The sequence below is a fragment of the Berghia stephanieae genome, chromosome 8 (genome assembly GCF_034508935.2).
Source record: "Berghia stephanieae isolate SIO BIC M18660-M18661 chromosome 8, UCSD_Bste_1.3, whole genome shotgun sequence".
Taxonomy (NCBI): domain Eukaryota; kingdom Metazoa; phylum Mollusca; class Gastropoda; order Nudibranchia; family Aeolidiidae; genus Berghia; species Berghia stephanieae.
This window is the reverse complement of record NC_088367.1, coordinates 32,146,967-32,173,969: the sequence shown is the minus strand read 5'-3', so window position 1 is coordinate 32,173,969 and position 27,003 is coordinate 32,146,967. Positions and strand designations below refer to the sequence as shown.

Here is a 27,003-nt window from a genome sequence, read left to right as displayed (position 1 = left end):
AATTTTTATTTTTATTTTATTTTTTTGGTAAAAAGAGAAGAGGGTGGAATGCGAATTTACTCTGTCCTAGCTCTAAAGTTCATTCTTTTATTGTGATGAATATTTCTCTATGCCGCCTGTAAATTCCACGCGCCTTACAAAAGGTTCCTGACCTACAGCAACACGTAACACATAGATCGAGACATGCCGCCTATTAGGTGACATTATATATTTTTTTTCCGACAAAGACAACAGTGTTAACGGCCAGGTACTCATTTTACACCTGAGTACGGTGAGAGAATGTGAGTAAAGAGCCTTCTCCAAGGACTCAACTATGTGCTGAGCGAGGCTCGAACCCAGGACCTTCCAATCCGAAAGCGAGTGTCATACCACAAGACCAATAGCAGCGACATACGTGCAGTGTGTTAACTTATGCTATTAAAAAAATAACGATAAGTGTTGAATTGTAAGCTTAAATTTATTAGACGAAGACAGATACTGTGGACGTTTCGGGCTTCCCCTTTATCAACTAAACACGATGAATAAAACACTAAGGACGAATGAGGAATGTCATCTATTTTTATATTCGTCCTTAGTGTTCTATTCATTGTGTTTTGTTGATAAAGGGGAAATCCGAAACGTCCACAGTATCTGTCTTCCTCTAATAAATTCAGCTTACAATTCAACACATAATATCGTTATTTTTTTCCTTCGAGCTTCAAGCAGCAAGATTTTCATTAATGAATGTATGCTAGTGAAAAAGACAACTAGCATGCCACCTGTACTGTGTGGGATGAAAATATCATTGTTCCAAATGGCTTGCTCGGTGGCGAAAAATTGAAGCATTATAAAGCGCATTGAGCATGGTAAGTCTTTGAAAAAGAAAACGCTACAGAAATTGTCATAATTATTAATTCATGCTATTCACTACAACTGTCATCTTTTTTTCCCCCTTGGCGCCAAAACATGAATTAATGCACAAATATAAACAAATATTTAACAAACAAAAAGCTCACCCCCCCCCCTCTACAAACAAACTACAAGCAAACAAACAAACAAACTACAAGCAAACAAACAAACAAACTACAAGCAAACAAACAAACAAACTACAAGCAAACAAACAAACAAACTGCAAAAAGGATTTTTTTTAATCACACACAAAGAAAACAACAATTATCGAATATAATTAAACAGTAAATAGGTGAAAAGATAACTCTTGTGTATCTTGAAAGCAATAACAATGAATGAGTTGTATCCCCGAATTCATAAAAATTAGAAAGAACAAAGTTGACATCACCCAGGTCTTTGTTATTGCTTTTTGCCATCAGCGTTTATGAGTAATTCTCACTAAACTGTGTTAACCAGACTATAAATGGTCAATATTACACATAATTTTGTGTGTTGGTCAGTAATATTTCCGGATGGCAATGTTGTGAGTTTTTTAGCCAAGCACACAGCATCTATACTGCTCTACCTTTTTGTTCTTTAGTTCTTTCTCCCATGACTTATTACCATAACGATGTAGAACAATTAATGCATTGTGCGGCTTTGTTGTCTTATCGTATGACATTCACTATTCACACTGGGACCTGTGGATCCTTGGTTCGAGCCTTAGGAGAAAATGTCTCTTTTCTTAAACTCACATTCTACACCTCATTCAGGTGTTAACTGAACATCTGACCGCTAACAGTGTTGTCCCCATCGAAAACGAAAATTGTAATAGCGCCTTGCCTTGTCCGACGTAATAAGTGTTATTGTTAGTTTGCGACCCCTTGTAAAGCGCTTTGAACAGTTTTAGTGGGTATTGATTTATATACAAGCTCCATTCTGTTTGTTTGTTTTAAATTGTAGGTGCTCTTTTGTTTCATTTTTTTTTTTTTGTTTGTTTCGTTTTTTTTATAAATCATCTATCGAAAGACGCTCAAGATAAAAAAAAAATATTGGTGCGTGTGTTTGTGTGTTTTTTTTTTGGTTTTTTTTTTTTGTGTGTGTTGTTTTTTTTTTTTTTTTGAGTGACTTCATTATCAACCAGATTCAGTCCCTTGATTGGTGGGCAACGAATAGATGCTGTGCGTTTGGCTAAGAAACTCACAGCATTCCCATTCGGAAACATAACGGACACAAAACTATGTATAACCATGAACTTTTAGAGTCTGGTTAATACAGTTTAGTGAGAATCACTCATAAACATAAATGTAAAATTTTAAATTAAAAAAAAAAATAACAAAGACCTGAGTGACGTTAACTTTGTTCTATCTATAATACGCTTCAAGAGTCGTAACGTCACTTCCCTCGTAATGACGCATGGTAACTTAGTAACTGGCTCTAAACTGTAGGGAACAATGGCGGACACCCTTATGAAATATGTCTCCGACGAGCATAAATGCGTATCCAGAGGAAAAAACATAAATCTGATCATGTTTTGACTTTTACACATTCTGATCACAAGACATATGAAAAATTCTAGCCAGCATGAAAGATAAAAAGTACAGATTTTCTTTGTTTAGAACCAGGATGGCCGCCGTTGCTCGGCGACGTGAAATCAGACTATTTGTAAGAGAGTAAGCTTATGCAAGAAGTTTACGCAAGAATTTGTAGAAAAACTTGGCAATAAAACTTGACCAATATTAGAAAGAACAATGGGGGTAGCTGTAAGAGATTGCATTTATTTTCGGTTGTTGTTCATTAAACATGATTAATATTCAAGCAAAGTTAACGACGCCAGGATTTCAATGAAAATATAGTAAATACTAAATGAGTTCGGTACAGTTTTATGTTTCAAGTTAAGTTGTGTTAAGTAGTAGCAAATTGCTTTCGTTGATTAGTCTCAATTGGCACTGGGCGGTGCAAAACCAAATAATGACATCAAACTGCCAGTCTTTTTGGGTTTCAGTGTCAGGCTATAAGTTAACGATGGCTACGGTGTCCGGCTATAAGTTAACGATGGCTACGGTGTCCGGCTATAAGTTAACGATGGCTACGGTGTCCGGCTATAAGTTAACGATGGCTACGGTGTCCGGCTATAAGTTAACGATGGCTACGGTGTCCGGCTATAACTTAACGATGGCTACGATGCCTACGGTGTCCGGCTATAACATAACGATGGCTACGGTGTCCGGCTATAAGATAACGATGGCTACGGTGTCCGGCTATAACATAACGATGGCTACAGTGTCAGGCTATAACATAACGATGGCTACGGTGTCCGGCTATAACATAACGATGGCTACAGTGTCAGGCTATAACTTAACGATGGCTACGGTGTCCGGCTATAACTTAACGATGGCTACAGTGTCAGGCTATAACATAACGATGGCTACAGTGTCAGGCTATAAGATAACGATGGCTACGGTGTCAGGCTATAAGTTAACGATGGCTACGGTGTCAGGCTATAACATAACGATGGCTACGGTGTCAGGCTATAACATAACGATGGCTACGGTGTTAGGCTATAACATAACGATGGCTACGGTGTCCGGCCATAACTTAACGATGGCTACAGTGTCAGGCTATAACTTAACGATGGCTACGGTGTCCGGCTATAACTTAACGATGGCTACGGTGTCCGGCTATAAGTTAACGATGGCTACGGTGTCCGGCTATAACTTAACGATGGCTACGGTGTCCGGCTATAAGTTAACGATGGCTACGGTGTCAGGCTATAACATAACGATGGCTACGGTGTCAGGCTATAACATAACGATGGCTACGGTGTCCGGCAATAACATAACGATGGCTACGGTGTCCGGCTATAACTTAACGTTGGCTACAGTGTCAGGCTATAACTTAACGATGGCTACGGTGTCCGGCTATAACTTAACGATGGCTACGGTGTCCGGCTATAACTTAACGATGGCTACGGTGTCCGGCTATAACTTAACGATGGCTACGGTGTCCGGTTATAACTTAACGATGGCTACGGTGTCCGGCTATAACTTAACGATGGCTACGGTGTCCGGCTATAAGTTAACGATGGCTACGGTGTCAGGCTATAACATAACGATGGCTACGGTGTCAGGCTATAACATAACGATGGCTACAGTGTCAGGCTATAACATAACGATGGCTACGGTGTCCGGCCATAACTTAACGATGGCTACGGTGTCCGGCTATAAGTTAACGATAGCCACGCTTGGACTCGTCGGTTCACGGTTCACGGTTGATATCAGTGGCAAAATTATGCTTATTTTTAATGTTTGGGTCTAAAGTAAAACCATTGTATGTTTGTTCTACTAGTTTAGTTTTAATACAATATACTAAAACCGGTGCTGGTTCTATTGATCAAGCGGTACATAAATAACCCGACAAAAGACAAAAGTAAAAAAGGCATCCACGTCAATAGCTTTCCAGGCATGGAAATAAGAAATCACATGACCAGTAATAATAATAATAATGCTGAAAACTTATATAGCGCTATAACTCCGAGATACTAGACTCTAAGCGCTTAAATTACAAATTTACTTTGGCTGAAACATAATCATTCACACACACAAGCACACACACGTACACACACACACACACACACAAACAACACACAACACAAACTAAACCTATCTTGCTTCTCAGTACCTTGATGCACCAATGGGATTCAATAGTATGATGTCACGTCCGCCCAGCAACCAGCAGGTTGGTTCTAAACAAAGATAATCGATACTTATTATTCTTCATACTGGCAAGAACTTTTTTCACATGTCATGTGATCAGTATGTATAAAAGCCAAAACATGAGTAGATTTGTAATCGTTTTATCTTCTGGATACACTTTTATGCTCGTCAGAGAAGTATTTTAAGGGCGACCGCCATTGTACCGATAGTTTAGAACCAGTTACTAAGTTATCATGCCTCATTACGAGGGAAGTGACGTCACGACTAATGAAGCCTATTCTAATCTGTGATTTTTTTTCGCTTTTCGGCATCTTGGGGATCTCATTATTACGCTCTGCTATTTACGGTTACGGGTATATTAACGTTATGGTTTTCTTCAACGTAAGACCAACGTAAATGTATGGAGAATTGGTTATTTAAGTCGTCACACACACACACACATATATATATATATATATATATATATATATATATATATATATAAACATATATATATATATATATATATATATATATATATATACTTACACACACACACACACACACACACACACACTCAAACACATACACAAACGTCAAAACGCAAAAAAAAATACACAGATAATCTTCAGTAACTCGTCACGACCATCAGACTTTTATCACCGCCCCCCCCCCCCCCCCCCCCCCCCTTCCACCTACCTTTATTCTCTTTCCTACTATAAACATATAATATTGTTCCTTTTCAGTCATAAAATCATTCCTCTTATAAAAATCATCCCTCCCCCCTCCCCCTCCTCTCTCTCCCAAGTCCACCACTCCTCCTCCGCCACCCCCCCCCCTCCCCCCACCCTCCAACCTTTTCTTCACGTCCCCTCCAAAAAACAAAAAAAAAACAAAACAAAAACAAAAACAAAAACAAAACAAAAAAAAAAAACAAATAAAAAAACGAAAGATAACAACAAAAATCAAAAAACAAAAAAGAAAAAAAACATGTCATTGACGTGGATTATGCATGAAAATCAACGGATCACATGATCGATAGGTTTCTTAAACCCTCCCCGATCACATTTGACGTTTCCCCCGGTCAACAAGCGCCAAATATCCCCTCTGTCGGATCATTCATTCATTCATTCATCAACATCATATTCGTCATCATCACCATCATCGTCATCGTTGCCATCATCGTCATCATTATCATCATCATTGCTATTTCTATCATAATAAACAGCATCACTACCGTTTGAGAGGTAGATATGTATGTTTATTTTGCTACTGTTATGATTCTTGTCCTTTACGTCACAATGGAATCCATGCAGGTTATGCAAATAGGATATTAGGATCCTGGAGTTAATTATAATAAGTAATATCTATCTTTGTTTCTAAGAATAACAATATTCTTCCGTATTCTGGAAAAACCTATATTTAAAAATTTGGCCAGAAAACTCGTCCTTCAAATATCGATCGATTTAAATGACCCTCATCTTGGCAAAATCTCTCAAATCTGGGACCTCGCGGATTGAGAGTTTTTGTTAAATTTGAGGGTTATATAAATCGATTGATATTTGAAGGGAGAGTTTTCTGGCTAAAATTTTAAATGAGTGTCCTTTCAGAGCATTGCAGGATTGTACTTTGTAAATGTTTGAAAGTTTTTACCGAAATGAGAGTCATTTAAATCAATCGGTATTTGAAGGACGAGTTTTCTGGCCAATTTTTTAAATATGGGGTTTTTTTCCCCAGAGTACAGCAGTATTTGTTGTTATTCTAAAAAGATATTTTAAAATGTAGCTTTATATAGCGCAATATCCACTAAATGTGGTCAACACGCTTTACAAGGGGTCCCTGGTCAACAGCCACATTTAACATGTAAGACGGGACATGTTAGGCGATATTACAATTTTTCCCCTACAAAGACAACGCTGTTAACGGCCAGGTAATCATTTTACACCTGAGTACGGTGAGAGAATGTGAGTAAAGAGCCTTTTCCAAGGACTCAACTATGCGCCGAGCGCGAGGCTCGAATTCAGGACCTTCCGATCCGAAAGCGAGTGTCATACCACTAGACCACATAATAACCACTTGAACCATAGAAACAACGCACTCTTGCTACATATTAGTATTAGCATTTTGCTAGAGTAAATAAATAGAAAGGTTAGATTGGAAAGGCGAACGAATCAGAGATGGGCAGGAAAAAAAAGCAAAAAGTTCAAAAGAAAACAAACACAATAACAAAACAAAACAAACAAAAATAAACAAACAAAATCCTCACAAAAAAAAAAACAAGAAAACAACCAATAAAAGCAACAAAAGCCACACAAACAAAAAGAAAAAAAATCAAATCAACTAAACAGAGGAAAAATAAAGAAGGGTGGTGGTGGGGGGGGGGGGGAGATGTCAGAGAAGGATAAGAAGGGAGTGGAATTGAAACCGTAAAATGTTTTAAAAATATAAAAGTTTATCCTTTTGACTTACTTGACTTAAAGCTGTTCGCTGGCACAGTCGACCGACGTTGTAGCCTCGGCGGCCTTCATGATTTCTGTGCAGAGGAATCTCTATTCTTGTCTGTTTGATGCCCTGTCTCTGATGTTGTTGAGGTCTACAGTTGATGTTGTTAAGCGGATGTGGATGTTTGACAATCTTTTGAAATCGTTACAAAAATTGTGAAAATTGTAGACCATTCGCTGAGCCTTATAGAATATTAATTAATTGTTTTAAAAACACCAGCTGTTATCAAGTGCAAAATACACTTAAAGTCGATTTACAAAGGATACAAGAGCTGTATATGTTAGTTACATTACAAATCAATGTGTACTTCTTCGAAGGATGATAACCCAAATTGTTATGGACTCATTATTAGTGTACTAATGGAAACATCCTCAAACCAACATAAAATAGTGTATATATTACAACAATGTTGAATCATTCTCATAATTGCGTTCAGTTACCAGATCTGAAATTAAGAGCACGTCGATAACAAGGGATGTTAAGCCAAAAGCAATTTTTAACATTTCGTTTTTAAAAATGAGCTTTTATATAGTGCAATATCCACTAAGCGTGCTCAAAGAACTTCAACAAGGGTCCCTGCCAACAGCGACACGTAACGTGTAGCACGGGACATGACGCCTGTTAGGCTACATTTCAATTCTTTTCCGACAGAAACAACGCTGTTTACGACCAGGTACTCATTTTACACCCGAGTACGGTGGGAGAATGTGAGTAAAGAGCCTTTTCCAAGAACTCAAATATGCGCCGAGCGAGGCTCAAACCCAGGACCTTCCGATCCGAAAGCGAGGGTCATACCACAAGACCACATTTTGACTTTATACTATTAGTCAAATTTCAATCATGTGAGCTAAAACTTCACATTTAATTTCTACATGCTTTCTAAAAAGGTGATGCGTTGACCTCGTATTAAGCACATTCCAAACTGCATTCAAATTTGACTTTCAAGTTGTTTATTTCATATTCTGTTGAACAGAGTATGTTGAGCTATCTCATTTTATCTCTTCTTCATATTATCAATTGATTACAAGCATTAACCCAATGAAAACAGCCCATAGTTAAGTAAAAATCAAATATTCTTAACACTGGTATCAGGCGGGCACCTTTTGACCTTGGCTCATATATATATATATATATATATATATATATATATATATATATATATATATATATATATATATGTATATATATATATATATATATATATATATATATATATATATACACACACACACATATATATATATATATATATATATATATATGTGTGTGTGTGTGTATATATTATTATTATTATTATTATTATTATTATTATTATCATTATTATTATTATTATTATTATTATTATTATTATTATTATTATTATTATTATTATTATTATTACTATTATATTATTATTTATATGATATCATATTCTGTTACCTATTTGAACAAATTCCCCTTTGTCTTACTTTTTCTTGGGCGCTTTAATTGTAATTCTAGAACTTTTTACCATCCCATTTTCTTCCTTTATACTGACGCTGATATAACTTTAATGTGTTGCAAACGACGTAAAACAATTAAAAACAAACACAAAATAGCCCACATAGCAAATATACAAGACTATATAGATAGAATGACGTTGACTTCACTCAGGTCTTTGTTGTTTTTTTGTTTTTTTTTGTGTGTTTTTTTTTGGGGGGGGGGGGGGGAGGGAGGTTTGCTTGTGTGTTTGTTTGTTTGGTTTTTTTTTTTGTTTTTTTTTTTTTTTTGGTTTTTTGTTTGTTTATGAGTAATTCTCCACAAAACTGACTATAAACGTTAAGGCAACACGACATAGTCTTGTGTGTTGGTCCGTCATACTTCCGAGTGGCAATGTTGTGAGTTTCTTAGCCAAACGCATTCTATCTATATATTTTATTATTATAATATCATAAATATGACAAGATGTCGATTACGACACAGGACGTGAAATCAACGACCATCTGTTGTCATTGCGAAATAAATTATTGTGCAACGATGTAGGCTAGATAGATAGAGACTTAAGGCACAGATCATCGGAAGATCAAAAAAACAGGAGCGGTGGTGTCAAGAAACAAAAAATTGTAACATGTTCTTTGAATAAAATTTTTATTCTCTATTGTCTTCTGGCACTTTTCTATTCACTTCATATCTTGTTGTTACCAACATAAGTGCCTGCTCCACTCACTTTTCTGAATTAAAAATTCACCCCATACACCGGAGCATACTCAATGTCTCAATCGTTTCTATGTTATATGTTTGTGTTGAGAATATTGGCTATTAGGCTTAACTGCTGGTCAAAATTATTCGCGATGGTGGTGTACGAACGAATCGGCGGTCTCAAGAAGTGGGTGAGAGAGGGATCTAGTAATGACTTTGAGTTTGAAACGAATATTTTTGTGTTCGTGGATAGCTCACACGGTAGAGCCACGCTCTCACCTGCCAGGCGGAGTTGTCGTACCAATAAGGTCGCAGGTTCAAACCCCACCACCGCCGCGAAAAATTTTTATTCTCTATTGTCTTCTGGCACTTTTCTATTCACTTCATATCTTGTTGTTACCAACATAAGTGCCTGCTCCACTCACTTTTCTGAATTAAAAATTCACCCCATACACCGGAGCATACTCAATGTCTCAATCGTTTCTATGTTATATGTTTGTGTTGAGAATATTGGCTATTAGGCTTAACTGCTGGTCAAAATTATTCGCGATGGTGGTGTACGAACGAATCGGCGGTCTCAAGAAGTGGGTGAGAGAGGGATCTAGTAATGACTTTGAGTTTGAAACGAATATTTTTGTGTTCGTGGATAGCTCACACGGTAGAGCCACGCTCTCACCTGCCAGGCGGAGTTGTCGTACCAATAAGGTCGCAGGTTCAAACCCCACCACCGCCGCGAAAAATTTTTATTCTCTATTGTCTTCTGGCACTTTTCTATTCACTTCATATCTTGTTGTTACCAACATAAGTGCCTGCTCCACTCACTTTTCTGAATTAAAAATTCACCCCATACACCGGAGCATACTCAATGTCTCAATCGTTTCTATGTTATATGTTTGTGTTGAGAATATTGGCTATTAGGCTTAACTGCTGGTCAAAATTATTCGCGATGGTGGTGTACGAACGAATCGGCGGTCTCAAGAAGTGGGTGAGAGAGGGATCTAGTAATGACTTTGAGTTTGAAACGAATATTTTTGTGTTCGTGGATAGCTCACACGGTAGAGCCACGCTCTCACCTGCCAGGCGGAGTTGTCGTACCAATAAGGTCGCAGGTTCAAACCCCACCACCGCCGCGAAAAATTTTTATTCTCTATTGTCTTCTGGCACTTTTCTATTCACTTCATATCTTGTTGTTACCAACATAAGTGCCTGCTCCACTCACTTTTCTGAATTAAAAATTCACCCCATACACCGGAGCATACTCAATGTCTCAATCGTTTCTATGTTATATGTTTGTGTTGAGAATATTGGCTATTAGGCTTAACTGCTGGTCAAAATTATTCGCGATGGTGGTGTACGAACGAATCGGCGGTCTCAAGAAGTGGGTGAGAGAGGGATCTAGTAATGACTTTGAGTTTGAAACGAATATTTTTGTGTTCGTGGATAGCTCACACGGTAGAGCCACGCTCTCACCTGCCAGGCGGAGTTGTCGTACCAATAAGGTCGCAGGTTCAAACCCCACCACCGCCGCGAAAAAATTTTTATTCTCTATTGTCTTCTGGCACTTTTCTATTCACTTCATATCTTGTTGTTACCAACATGTTCTTTGCACGCTTCTCCTGTTCAGTTCTGCGTCAAAAACCACAATCGGCAGAAGTCTACATAACATCTAGATCTATATGTATATGTCTTAAAATAGAAAAGAACAACAATACTTGCGTGTTACCCTATCTTGCCATACTCAAGTAGAAGAAGAATATATATTTAAAAAAAAGAAAAAAAATGTTTCCCCCCCCCCCCATTTTGGCCAGAAAATGTTTCTTTCTGAATTCGTAAATTAATTCGACCTTGACCTTGTCAAACACGTCTTTAACCTCGAGACTTCAAAGAAGTCATTCTCAAGGGTCATGTTAATCTGTCGATTTATGAAATAGAAGTTGTTCTGGTCAAAATCTTTTTTTTTAAATGTTTGTGTGTTATTTTTTTTTATTTATTTGTTTTTTTTTTGGGGGGGGGGGGGAAGGGGGGGGGAAGGGGGGGGGTGAGAGTGGGATAGTTGTGGCTTTATGGTAGGTTTTTAGGGTTTAAATTTTTTTTTTACGCTCTTCCCATTTTGTCTGTTATGCGTGATGCTCGTCTAATGCCCGGCTCTTTACGTGTTTCATAGATAACTCAATATCCACTAAACGCCCTCAAAGCACTTTACAAAAAAAAAAAAAAAAAAAAAAAAAAAAAAAAAAAAAAGAGAGAGAGAGAGAGAGAGAGAGAGAGAGAGAGAGAGAGAGAGAGAGAGAGAGAGAGAGAGAGAGAGAGTCTGTGTGCATATGTGTGTGTGAGAGAGTGAGATAGAGAGAGTGAGGCTGAGAGTGAGATAGATAGATAGATAGATAGATAGAGAGAGAGAGAGAGAGATAGAGAGAGAGAGAGAGAGAGAGAGAGAGAGAGAGAGTCTGTGTGCATGGGTGTGTGTGAGGGAGAGAGAGAGTGAGATAGAGAGAGTGAGGCTGAGAGTGAGAGAGAGAGAGAGAGAGAGAGAGAGAGAGAGAGAGAGAGAGATTTGAATGGATTGAAGTTATTGTTATGCGCCTAGAGCGTTATTGTATAGACGATTGGGCACAATATAAATAAATTTTATTAATATTATTATTACAAAGGGTTCCGTAAGATGTAGGCGAGCCATGCAGCCTGTTATGCGATATTCTTCTGTTTTTATCCGACAGAGACAACGCTGTTAATGGTCAGGGACTCATTGTACACCTGAGTATGGTGAGAGAATGTGAGTAAAGAGTCTTTTCCAAGGACTTGAATTTCTGATAATCATTTTACGAACCCGGGACATTATGTCGTTGTATTCATTCTTATCGACGTATACATATATGCAGGTCTGACATTCGATAGATCTCAATTATGGGCCTAGTTTAACATTGTTGTAATGGACAATATTTTGCGTAATTTTTTGAGATTTTCATGACAACAATGAGCCCATAATGAAATGGGTTATCAGACCTGCAAATAAGTGCACGTCAATTCTTATCAATTATGCGTAAAAACGTCATTTAACTCCCATCATTTTTGACTGTACATTCAAGGTTCTACATTTAACCCTCTCCTTAACAACTACAGGAAAATCGTCACATTCGTTACGATACAACCAACATCTTTCTTATTCAAATTTCTTTTGTACATCATAAAATTTAGAGAAAATGAACAGTGTGTTATAGAGCATGTTTTACTAAAGAAATTATGAATCGCAAGAACTTTCTGCTATTGTGTTTGAGTGATAATTTTTTTTTTTTTTGTGTGTTAGTTGGGTATGAAGTTTTGGGGAAAATCCTGAAAATGGCCGGTAAGGAGATAGTTAATTCCGTTTTGGGATAGCGTGGTTCAGTGGTACGGTCTTTGCTTTGTACCCGACAGGTACCGAGTTCGAACACCCACTGCGCTGTATATTATGTGTGACCTTGACAAGTCACCTACCTCGCTTTAACTCAATTTGCGTTCGCTGCAGTGCGGCTGACGCCTGGGTTAATGTTAATCCAGTCTTCCCTTGGAATAGACTCTTGAGACAAATTTTCCCCTATGGGAGGAACAAAGGGAATTTTATTTTATTTATTTCATGTTGAAGACGTAGGTCACATTTCAGCAAAACTCCAAATTACTGGTAATAATTTATTTTCGAACGCCGACAAATGTCGTATTAAATAAAGTGTGTCCATTTGAGAACAAATGATAATGGCTCAATAGGCCGGGATTTATTTCCCCCTTTTTTGTGAGGAAGCAGGACGGGAGGGTTAAAAGGTGAATGAATGTCAATTGCTTTCTACCTTTAGGATCGGACCTTAATCCATCTAACTGAAATTCCCGCCAAATAAAGGAGGACAATCACAGTTATGTGGATATAGATAGAACGAAGTTGATGTCACTCAGGTCTTTGTTATTGGTTTTTGCCATATGCGTTTATGCGTAATTCTCATTAAATTGTATTAACCAGACTATAAACGTTCATGGTTACACATAGTTTTGTGTGTTGGTCCGTTATGTTTCTGGATGGCAATGTTGTGAGTTTCTTAGCCAAGTGCTCACTATCTATCTTAACAAAGCGCATACTATCAAAAGATAGTATGCGCTTGGCTAAGAAACTCACAACATTGCCATCCGGAAGTAAAACGGACCAGCACAAAAACTATGTGTAATTTTGAGCGTTTGATTACACATAGTTTTGTGCGTTGATCCGTTATACTTCCGGATGGCAATGCTGTGAGTTACTAATAAACACGGATAGCAAAAAACAATAACAAAGACTAAAGTGACCTCAACTTTGGTCTATCTATAAGAATTTACGTAGTGTACAGTTTTGTTTGTAAGAACGTTATAAACGGCTGGCAGATGTTGTGAGTAATTTACCTAAACGCACAGAATCAATTCTTCTTCTTCTTCTTCTTCTTCTTCTTCTTCTTTCGGCGTATCCCGCTCTTTGCAGGGTTGCCATTTGAATTCCACATCTCCATGCATCTTGGTTCATAGCATCATCTTCCTCCAGGCCCAGTTCTTTTATTTCGTCCTTTACTTTTATCCAACCATCTAGTCTTTGGGCGTCCCTTATTCATCTTTCCTGCTAATAGGATTCAATAGTCTGATGTCACGTCCGCCCAGCAACGAGCAGTTTGGTTCTAAACAAAGAAAATCGGTAATTTTTATTCTTCATCCTTGCTAGAACTTTTTCACATGTCATGTGATCAGAATGTATAAAAGTCAAAATATGATCAGATTGATAATGTTTTTCTCCTCTGGATACACTTTTATTCTCGTCGGAGAAGTATTTCATAAGGGCGTCCGCCATTGTTCCGATTGTTTAGAACGTGTTACTATGTTACAATGCGTCATTACAATGGAAGTGACGTCACGACTTTTGAAGCCAATACTTTCCTTCCCACGTACTCCCTCTCTCGTCTCTTTACATGTCCGAACCATTTCAATCTATCTTCTCTCATCTTTATTGATGCATTCTTCACTTCAGTCAACCTTCGAATAAAACGTTAAGAATCAATCAATGTGTGATCAAAATGTTTCGTCTGATTAATGTGATATTTGCGATCTGATCCCCCAAATGGCGGTCTAAATATTATTATAATAACACCGGGTGGGGTTCCTGACCTCCCATAGTGGGCAGGGTGGCAGTTACTGTCTTCTATCCCCTTGTGTCTGTTTTCCAATTTGCTTTGTGTCTTTGTCTTGGAATGAGAATACTTGGTTTTGCCCTGGCCCTGGCCGTAGTGTTTGGCTAGGAGGGAAACAGTCAAATGCATAGTTAGTGTTTTGGGAGATGATATTTTTTCCCTTGTAAATCATCTCTCTGTTATGTATTGTTACATTTGTTATTTTGATTGTATAATGTAAACTTTTGAGTAGATTCCTCTTAGTGGGACCTTGTGCTGGTGTCTGAGTGAGACATTGAGGTGATCTCAAACTAAGTACATTGATAGTTTAATGTGCTCTTGGAATCTACATCTGTTTCCTATTTGAATCATTCCCCTTTGTCTTTGCCCTTTCCCCTCAAGTCCTTTTAAAAGTACACCTCGAATCTTTTTCACAATCCAATTTTCTTCCTTTTTACTGGCGCTGATATGACCTAAATGTGTTGCAAGTGCCGTAAAACCCTTAAAAACAAAAACAAAACAATTAATATAATAACAAAGAGCCGAATGACGTCAACTTCATTCCAATGATATAAATAGCTATTTCCATCCATTCAGTGTCTTTGTTGTTCGTCTTTGTTGAGAGATAATACAAAATATAGAGATGATAATGTTATGTCCAGAATTATTATGTTGTCGATCAAGTCAAAAGGGGACGGCCGGGGGGGGGGGGGGGGGGGTATTGTGTCTGTCAATGAGTGATGAGGCCATCTGTTGACGTAGGGGGAGGTCTAAAGACGTGTATTGAGGGGAAGAAAACAAGGCAAAGACGATGTTAGGCACGGATGACACAGGCAGTCTGTGATGTTAGGGACTGATGTACATTGATGGTCAGTCTCGTTATGCAATTTTTCCTTTCCGGATAAAGGTTGTCAAAGATGAATATTATCTGGCCCACCGCCTCAAAACGGTGATATTGATTGATGCTGTGCGTTTAGGCTATCCACAAAGCTCGCAACATTCGCCAGTCGGAAGTAAGGTTCCAACACACAAAACTGTGTGTAACCTTAATCGGTTATAGATGGTGTGCGCCTGGCTAGGAAGCTCACAACATTGCCATCCGGAAATATAACGGAGCAACACACAAAACTATGTGAAACGTTTATAGTCTGGATAATACAGTTTAGTGAGAATTACTCATAAACAAGGCTGGCAAAAAATAAAAACGAACATCTGAGTGACGTCATCTTCGTTCTATCTATAGTCTGATTGATAGAATTTAGTGAGAACTACTCATAAAAATGGCTGGCTAAAAACAATAACCAAGAGCTGAGTGGCGTCAATTTCGTTGTATATATATATATATATATATATATATATATATATATATATATATATATATATATATATTATCTGGTGATCTTGATACTTTAAAAAAATGCCCTTTACAAATTTGTAACTAAAATAATATAACGATTAAGTTAAATTTTTGGGGTTGCGATAGCTCAGGTGGTAGAGCACTCGCTTCACACGCAAAGGGAGCGAGATCAATCCCAGGTGGAGTCAAGATTTGTTTGGACTCGTATCTAAAATTATGGTCAGAAAACTCATCCTTCAAACATCGTTCGAATTAATTGAACCTCATCTTGACAACAAAACAAAAAAGCCCTCTCAGACTTGGGGCACCATCCGGAAGTCCCAGGTTTAAGAGATATCGATATTTGATGGACGAGTTTTTTGGTCAAAATTCTAAATCCCTGTCTTTCCAGATTTTATTTTAATTTGATTTTGATTTTATTTGTGACCCTTCGCCTCAAAACGGTATTAAGTCAGGTTGGTAAAGATGTTGAAAATTGAATTTATAACCAGAAATATCCGATTTGTGTTGAGTTTGTATGTTTTATTGAGGAGAATGGCAACCATATTTTAGGGTGCTAATGCCAACAATTTATATTTTTGACCATTTAACATTAAATTCGGTTTTTAAGCACATGGTTCGTTCCGGCATAATATCGTCTTGAGACGATGGGTCACATTTAGGAATAGAAGCACTTGGGCTTAACACCGTTTTTGAGTCGTTTGGTAACAGATAGTGTTTATAACAATGACCAGACGTATTGGTAATGGTAGGAGAAGAATAAGGAGTGGTGATCGTAATGATTGGATGCACGGAGCAGATGGTGTCGGGATGGAGGAAGTGATGGTGGTGGTGTGTTGGAAGTAGTGGTGGTAGTGATTAGGAAACAAGTTATATGTCAGCCTATTATATCAATGTTATTATTATTTATTTACATGTATATAAATAAATGGAGTCACTCACTTATTTATGGCCGAAACACATGTTTCTGTGGTCTCCACACGTCGTCAATCGGCATATTATGTGCCGTAGAATTATTTTATTCCGTTCGGGGGGGACCGATGTTGATTTTCTTGTGTCCTTAATTCCGTTGTGTTGTTGATTTAGCGGTGATTAGGAATTGTTGTGTAGTGACATGTTGTAGTGTGCTCTCATTGCGTGAATGTGAATGTGCGTGTGTGTGTGTGTGTGTGTGTGTGTGTGTGCGTGTGTGTGTTGTGTTTTATATTTGCTCTAACCAACGTTATCGAGCACTCTCGTACCTACAAGTACCCACCAACACTCATGTATATATATATATATATATATATATATATATATATATATATATATATAGGGAGAGAGAGAGAGAGAGAGAGAGAGAGAGAGAGAGAGAGAGAGAGAGAGTGGGGGGGGGGGATACTTTGATAGCTAATAGATCGATGGGTGGATGGATGGATGGACAGAGATGAATAGTGAAACAGCAGGTAGACATATAGTTAGATAGATAGATGGATAGACAGACGGATAATTAGCTAGATAGAAAGATAGATAGATAGATCGATCGATAGATAAATAGATAGATAGATCGATATATATATATATATATATATATATATATATATATAAATAGATAGATAGATAGATAGATAGATAGATAGATAGATAGATAGATAGATAGATAGATAGATAGATAGATAGATAGATAGATAGATAGATAGATAGATAGACAGATAGATAGATAGATCGAGAATAGTTATTATATATATTATTATTTCTTTGATCTATTTTGATTCATCGGTGTTGTTTGTACCAATTGTGTGGCTGTGTGGTCATGTGACATGGCACTGGCCTTCAGACCAGTGCCTCTCGGGTTCGAGTCCCGCTCTGAGCGGCCAAAGTTCATTTCTAGGAAAAAGCTCTTTACTCGCATTCTCTCACCGTTCTCAGGCGTAAAATGAGTGTCTGACCGTTAACTGCGTTGTCTCTGTTGAAAAAAATAATATCGCCTTAAAGGCTCCATGTTTCGTCCAGTGTTGCTGTTGGCTAGGGACCAAAGCGTTTTGACCACGTTAAGTGGATTTTTTTTTTCGCTATATATGAACAAAAACATTGTAATATCTCCTAAAAGGCATCATGCCTTGTTCTACAGGTTACGTGTTGCTGTGGGTTAGGGAACCGTTGTAAGGCGCTTTGACCTGTTTTAGTAGATATAGCGCTATATAAAAAAAACTCAACTTTTATTTTATTTATCGTGATGTGGTGCCCAGTTTAGTGGATATTTCTCTATATAAAAGCTCGAGTTTAAATGCACAATATTTTATTTACCGTTGAAACATATATCTATCTATCTATCTATCTATCTATCTATCTATCTATCTATCTATCTATCCATCTATCTATTTATCTATCTATCTATCTATCTATCTATCTATCTATCTATCTATCTATCTATCTATCTATCTATCTATCTATCTATCTATCTATCTATCTATCTATCTATCTATCTATCTATCTATCTATCTATCTGTCTATTTATCTATCTATCTATCTATCTATCTATCTATCTATCTATTTATCTATCTATCCATCTATCTTCTTCTTCTTCTAGGTTCCATGCCTGGTCCAGGCTTCGGATACTGCATGAATTATCTCTCTCCATTCCTCCCTGTCTCTTGCTTTTTCAAACAGCTCTTGGATTGTTAGGTTGGTGAAGCCCTTCAGTTGGTCTATGAGTGTTTTTCTTTGTCTCCCCCGGGCGCGTTTACCAGGTATTTTTCCACAACTTGCCAGGTATTCATTCTTATCTTTCCTTACTATGTGTCCGAAAAAGGATAGTTGTCGATCCACTATTAAGGGCATTAGTTTCCTTTGTTGGTATGTTTGTTTTAGCACTTCTTCGTTCGTTTTGTGTGCGGTATACGATATTCTCTGCATCCTTCTCAAGCACCACATTTCAAAAGCTTCAATGTTCTTTTGTGTTTCTGCATTTGTAGTCCAGCTTTCGCATCCGTAGAACAAGATTGGCCACACGTAGCACTTCAAGACTCGGAATCTAATCCCGAACGACATCTGTTTGTTTTTCAAAATGTTTCCCAGGTCCATGAAGGCCTGTTTGGCTTGAGTTATTCTTGCTCGTATGTCTCGGTTACATCTTCCATCTGTTGTCACTATTGAACCTAGGTATTTAAAACTTTCTACGTTGGTAAGCTGCTCGCCGTGAATCGTTATATTGCAGGTGTTGTTGTTTTCGGGGTTTTTCTGTATTACCATGCATTCTGTTTTGGTGATATTCACTTCCATTCCCTTGGCTTCACTATCTACTACCACTTTGTCAACAATCTTTTGAAGTTGGATTTCTGATGTTGCAATGAGTACCGTATCGTCTGCGTATCTTATATTATTTATGTTGTGACCTCCTACTTTTATTCCCTCCATATTATTTATGCCCCTCATGATTGTTTCTTGGTATAGATTAAACAGATCTGGTGAGGCAACACACCCTTGACGGACTCCTTTCTTAATAGGAATGGAATTTCCTGTAGAGTTTCCGATTTTGATAGATGCCTGCTGGGTGTAGTATAATGTTTGCATGAGTCTGAGGTCTTTCTCATCAGCGCCAATGGAGTGCAGTTGTTTTAGTATTTCTTCGTGGCGTACTCTATCAAAAGCTTTTTTGTAGTCGACAAAACAGAGGTATAGTGGGGTCTGAACCTGTATAGCTCTTTCACTTAAAACACGGAGGAGGTATATTGCGCCGATGTAGACAGTGACCATGTCCCAGTTGTTTGTACAGTAAGGATAAAGTTTAAAGCTATTCAGAGAACAGCTGGTAGAATAAAGAGGGATTACAGGTTATGCAAAGACAATGGCATACAAACAAAAATGAGAGAAGAATTTGAAAATGCACTCATGATACAAAGCCAAAGTGAACCTGATAACGAAAAATGTGAAAAACAATTTGATATATTCCAAAAGTGTGTCAAAGCAACTACAGAAAAGCATTTACCAATAGCTCAAACAAACAGCAAAAAGGAATGGATGACAAATGAAATTCTAAACCTATTTGAAGAAAGACGAAAATGCAACAGAGGGTCTGCAGAATACCAAACATTGAACAACCACATTAAATCCAAATGCATCGAGGCACACGAGAACTATCTAGACTGGAAATGCTGCGAAATCGAAAGAGAATACAAACCCAACCCCCAACAAGCTCACCAAAGAATAAAAGAACTATCAGGGAAAAGGAAAAGCAAAGCAGCAGGAAGTTGTATCCAAAACAAACAAGGGGAACTGCTATTTGAAGAACAACATATAGAAAGCCGATGGGTAGAATACATAGGCGAACTGTACAATGATCCAAATAGAAATGAACCACCACTGAAATTCAAAGAACCATTAAGCGGACCAAACATCACCAAAAGTGAAATGGAACATGCCATGGAACGAATGAAGGATGGTAAAGCAACAGGCCCTGATGAAATATCTGTAGAGGTATTAAAAAGCCTAGGAGATCTAGCAATTGATGAACTTCACATATTATTCAACAATATATACAATACTGGGAAAATTCCAGAAGATCTCTGTAACTCTATTTTCATAGCAATACCAAAGAAAGCAGGTGCAGTCAGATGCGAAAATTTTAGAACTATAAGTTTAATAAGTCACATCAACAAAATACTGTTGCGTATACTTATCAACAGGCTAAGGAATAAGATTAACCCCGAAATCGCAGAAGAACAATATGGATTCCAACCTGACAGAGGGACAAGGAACGCAATATACCATCTATCTATCTATCTATCTATTTATCTATCTATCTATATATAATATATATATAATATATATATATATATATATATATATATATATATATATATCCCGCCCGCTCTCTCCCTCTATCTCTCTCTCTCTCTCTCTCTCTCTTTCTCTCTCTCTCTCTCTCTCTCTCTCTCTCTCTCTCTCTCTCTCTCTCTCCTACACTGACGAAAGATCGTTTATGTGACGTATGACGCCTTTCCATCAAAAGGTTATAATACGCTGTTGACGTCATTCAGTGTTGTGATTTAGTTTATTGATAACCAGGTCCATTTTTAATCGATGGGATAAACCTATTGATGCTATGCGTTTAGGTAAAATACTCCCAATATCCGACTGCCAAATTATTTTTTTGGTTTTTTTTTGTTTTTAAGGGTTTTACGGCGCTTGCAACACATTTAGGTTATATCAGCGCCAGTAAAAAGGATGAAAATGGGATAGTAAAAGTTCTAGAATTACAATTAAAGCACCCAAGAGAAAGTAAGACATAGGGGAACTGGGAACAAATAGGGATCAGATGTAGATTCCAAGAGCATACCACCAATGTACTTAGTTTGAGATCACCTATAAGTCTCATTCGGACACAAGCACAAAATCCAACAAAGAGGAATACACTCAAATGCTACATATACATCAATAAAATAATCAATACATATACATACAGATGATTTACATTTTTAAAAAATATCATCTCCCAAAACAATAACTATGCATCTGACTGTTTCCCTCACAGTCAGGACTCAAGGCCAGAGTCAGGACAAAACCAAGTAATCTCATCAGTCATCCCAAGACAAAGGCAGAAAGCATGTTGGAAAACAGATATAAGGGTATAGAAGACAGAGTATGTACCTCCCTGCCCTCTATGGGAGGTCAGGAACCCTACCCAGGACTGCCAAATTAATCATACCAAAATACGAAGCTATTTGTAACCTTTATAATCTGATTGATGTAATTTAGTGATAACTAATCACTAATAGGGTGTCTGAAAATAATAACAAAGAGTTGAGGATGTCCACCTTGTCCCTTCTATCGATACTATCTATGCGTTTAGGTAAAATACTCACAACATCCGCCAACCAAATAAATCATACCAACACACAAAACGGTGTGTAACCTTTAACGTTTATAGTCTCGTTGATATAATTTATCGAGAACTAATCACTAACAGGCTGTCTGAAAATAATAACAAAGAGCTGAGTGACGTCAACCTCGTCTCTTGTATCGATACTATGCGTTTATGTAAAATACTCGTAAAAACCCGCCAGTCAAATAAATCATACCAACACACAAAACTGTGTGTTGTAACATATGATGTTTATGGTCTGATTGATATAATTTAATGAGAACTAATCACTGACATGCTGTCTAAAAACAATTCTTAAAAGCTGAGTGACGTCAATTTCGTTCCTTGTAAAGCGATCCGAGCGAGTCGAGCGGATTTTGCCCTTGAGATAGAACGAAGATGACATCACTCAGGTCTTTGTTATTGCTTTTTGCCATCCGTGTTAATGAGTAATTCTCACTAAACTGTATTAACCAGACTATAACGTTCAAAATTACACATAGTTTTGTGTGTTGGTCCGTTATACTTACGGATGACAATGTTATGAGCTTCTTAGCCGCCAAGCGCATACTATCTATGTAAATGCTCGTTTATTTATTTATTTTTTAATACTTTGTTGTTATTTTCAATAAAGACATTTTGATCCAGATTTCCCGGACATGTTGGTATTTCTATAAAAAACTCGGCATGACTACAGGATGTTTTACAGCAACTTTGTGTCGCAGGATGACAATGACATTGAAAATCTCCGCTTCAAAGGCAACCAAAATACAAAGGTATATCTATTAATTAAACGGAAAGAAATGAGAATCAACGCACTGTGTTGAACCCGTTTGGACGAGCACCCCACGAGATGTATCTATCTAAATTGAAAACAAACATCGCCTTGTTTTTCAAAATGTTGTGTCTTCGTACATTCGGGTTATATTATTCTATTAAATTTGATGAAATATACCATTTGCTATATATATATATATATATATATATATATATATATATATATATATATATATGTGTGTGTGTATATATATATATATATATATATATATATATATATTATATATATATATATATCCTTTCTTTAAAAATATAGCATTGTGGAGAACATTGTGCTTATTTGAGTCAATAAAAAAATTGATACGGCGCACAACTCTACTGAAAGATTTGAAAATTAGAAATGTATTTTTTACATATAGATAAACAGATAACTTGATTTCCTTTTATAATTTAAAGTCAGTTTGAAAGTTCGTTGAGTCAAACAGATATCATAAAATATGTACCAACGACGACACTTGACTCCCAAAATCAACTAATTTTGACACTGTAAAAAGTTGTCAATTTGCGTCATCTATTTATGACATCAAGTATTATTATTACTTCCGTTGTGTTGTTGATTTAGCGGTGATCAGTGTTGTTATGTATGTTCTAATTGCGTGTATGTTTGTGTGTGTGTGTGTGTGTGTGTGTTTGTGTTTGTGTGTGTGTTGTGTGTGGTTTATACATGTGTGTGTGGGTGTTGGCATTTTTCAGCAAATCGTGGCATTCATGTGATATTATTCACTTGATCACATGAAGGTATTTCAGTCGCCATTTTGATTCTTTTTTTACGATTAGGGTTAGCTCGAGATCGAGGATATTTCTTTTTCTATTAAGGTTAGTCTTAAGTCTTAGTAAAGGTGCTAGGATGTTTGTTTTTCCATAAGTTAAGTAAAGGGGAGACATTCCGAAAGCTCCTACATCCCCAGTATTCTTTAAATTTGTATTTTCACCGTTGATATTTTGTCAGGCATTTATTTATTCAATTTGTCATTATATCTAGAAGTATTTTAAAAACTCTAGAACAAACCTTGATAGATTTGTGAAAGTTTAAAATTTCTTAATTTGACCATTGTTTTGATTTTCAGCCGCCATTTTGATTTGTTAAATATTGAAATGTTAGTGGAAATCAGTCCGAGAGTTGTTTTTTTTTTCTATTAGGGTTAGCTCGTGAGGTTAGTCATAAGTCTTATTAAAGGTGCTTGGAAGTTTGTTTTTCCATAAGTTAAGTAAAGGGGGGGGGGCATTCCGAAAGCTCCTACATCCCCAGTATTCTTTAAATTTGTATTTTCACCTTTGATCTTTTGTCAGGCGTTTATTTATTCAATTTGTCATGATTTTTTCTATTAGGGTTAGCTCGAGATCGGATGATTTTTTTCTATTAGGGTTATTCATAAGTATTATTAAAGTGCTAGGGTGTTTGTTTTTCCTATTGGGGTTAATTAAAGGTACTAGGTTTATTTTTTCTTGGGGTTAGTTGAGGGAATATATTATTAAATATATTTTTGGGCCACACAGAAAAATCAACCGAAGGTATACCAAATTACACAGACAACGTTGTTTACCAATCTGCCCTCATTAAATGATGGTGAGTACAGTATCGAATGAAAATAGTTCTTTCCCCGCGACATTGCGGGCTTTTTACTAGTATATATATATATATATATATATATATATATATATATATATATATATATATATATATATATGTAGTATGCGCTTGGCTAAGAAGCTCACAACAGCAGTGCCATCCGGAAGTATAACGGACCAACACACAGAACTTTGTGTTTCCTTGAACGTTGATAGTTTGGTTAATACAGTTTAGTGAGAGTTATTCATAAACGCGGATGGCAAAAAACAATAACAAAGACCCGATGTGACGTCAACTTCGAATTATCTATAGGAACGATGACAACATATTATTGTTATTGCCATGGATGAGTGTTTGTACAGAAAACCAAAACGTTATGGCTGCCTATTGTCTGGTTATATTATTCTATTATTTTTTGTTAAACATTCTACCATTTGCGATATTATAAATCATTTGTAACACAAAGGCTCCGAAATTACTGGACCAACCGTCACCAAATTTTGCATGATGTTTACAATTGACATGAAGATGGTTTGCGTGTATTATGAGATGGATTAGACATTGCGATGATTCCACCAAACTAGTTGTCCCTCGAATACGGGAAAATGCTGGAATGAGATCCTTTTCTCATTTCAGACCCTCTGTTCGTAACGCCTTACCACAGAGCATTCGTGGAAAAGAATCTTTGTCTAATTTTAAACGTTCGCTTAAAACATATATGTTTCGTCTTTAGTAGATGGTTTGAGAAGCAAGATAGGTCTGTCTGGTTTGTGTTGTGTGTTGTGTGTGTGTGTGTGTGTGTGTGTGTGTGTATGCTTGTTGTGTGTGTGTGAATGAGTATGTTCCAGCCAAAGTAATTTGTAATTTAAGCGTTTAGAGTCTGGTGCCTCGGAGTTATAGCGCTATATAAATCCAATTTGTTTCGTCAAATCCCAATGGAAAACAGACGCCATCTTGTTTAGCATGTGGGTTGGTTGTCTTTTCAACCTTCCAGTTAGCGAGAATGACATTGGGGTGGGGGTGGGAGTTCTTGTGCCGAATCGATACCCGTTTGTTCTCCTTATCATTTCAAATTCAATCAATTTCTTAAAAGCTCGATAAACCATTTTACGCTCTTAACATTGGAAAAGAATTGTACAAAAAGTGAGAGAAATATAATATAAGACATTAAATGCAGAAAATTTTATATTTTATCTCCGTGTCCGAATAAAATGTTCTTTTACGCAGTCGAAAAATGTATTGTCTATTAAGGCAATAGAAACTGAGTTCAAATGTTATTCAACAATAGGCTTCATCAGTCGTGACGTCACTTCCCTCGTATTGACGCATAGTAACTTAGTAACTAGTTCTAAACTATCGGAACAATGGCGAACTCCCTTATGAAATACTTCCCCGACGACAATATTAGTGTATCCAGAGGAGAAAAACATTATATCTATAGATAGTATGCGCTTGGCTAAGAAGCTCACAACGTTGCCATCCGGAAGTATAACGGACCAATACACAAAACTATGTATAACCATAAACGTTTATAGTCTGGTTAATACAGCTTAGTGAGAATTACTCATAAAACGCGGATGGCAAAAAGCAAAAACAAAGACCCGAGTGACGTCAACCATTCTATCTATAGCATCTTCCAGAAATGTTCACCACAATAATGGGACTGCGTGGCTCAGCGGTACGGTCTTCGCTTCGTACCCAAAAGCTACCGAGTTCGATTACCCGCTGCACTGTGTGGCCTTGAGCAAGTCACCATCTCGCCCTAGATCACTTTGCGGCGCTGCACTGTGACTGACGCCTGGGTTATTCCAGTCTTCCCTTGGAATAGACCCTAGAGACAATTTTCCCCTATGGGATGAATAAAGAGAATTTCATTTTTCTTTTTTTTCATTTTAATAACCTTGAATAGTGATGGAAAACTTTGCAAAAAAAAAACAAACCTAGATGATTCTATAAATTCTAGTTGTCAGGCTATTTCAATTCTTTATCAGATAGTGTTAATAAAAAAAAACCAACAAAACCACCCTGTGTATCCCATCGTCTCAAAACTGTATTATATCGAAGTGAACAAAGACTCTCAGATCTGTAAAATCTCCGGTTTAAAACCTTTTTTTTTTCTTTTCTTTATAAGATGAATTAAAATTTAAAAAGATTACATCCTTCCGCCACGGCATCATAAGATCAATGAAGGAATAATTCAGATAATCTATCAAACAGGATGTCTGATCTCAACAGGAATCACCCATGTTGTCCAATTGAGCAAATTGGGGGTTATTAGTCTTGCCCAAGGAAAAAATAAAACGAAAGTGCCTGAAGTGCTCTATAACCCAGGACTTTCCGGATCACAGTGCAGTGCCTTAACACCCACCTTACCACCCATAGGAAAATCGCCACATTTGTTACGATGCAGCCAACATTTTTCTCGTTCTAATTTCTTTTGTACTCCATAATATTTGAACAAAATTTTTGCTATAGTTAAAGTATATTAACACTTTGTTGAGGAGCTCGTTTAGCAAAAAAAAAAAAACAAAAAACAAAAGAAAAAAAAGTAAAGCAAGAACTAGCAGATTTGATTTTGTGTTTGAGTTTGAGTGAAATAAATCTATTTTTGTATAGGTTGGGTGTGAAGTTTTGGGGTAAATCCGGAAAATGGCCTGTAAGGAGAGAGTTAACCACTCGGCCACTTCGTCCCCCCCCCCCCCCTTCTCCCTCCATTTTTTAAATAACAAGATGAGGGTCATTTTCATTGATCGATATTTGAGAGACGAGTTTTTCTGGTTAAAAATTGGATAAACATGCAATGCGGGATTTCCCTCAATCAAAAAAAAAAAGAGCTTTTATATAGAGCAATATCCACTAAATGTGCTCAAAGCGCTTTACAATGGGTTCCTGACCAACAGCAACACGTAACAGATAGAACGAAACATGACGCCTGTCAGGTGATATTACAAATTTTTTTTTCTGACAGAGACAACCCTGTCAATGGCCAGGTATTCATTATACACCTGAGTACGGTGAGAGTG

At 37.1% G+C, this 27,003-nt stretch overlaps 1 protein-coding gene across 1 annotated transcript in view; it reads left to right on the top strand.

The window, feature by feature from the left end:
• LOC144978519 (uncharacterized) overlaps window positions 1–27,003 on the top strand; it is a 142,970-nt gene that overhangs the window by 6,824 nt on the left and 109,143 nt on the right. The gene's annotated exons all lie outside the window — the stretch shown is intronic.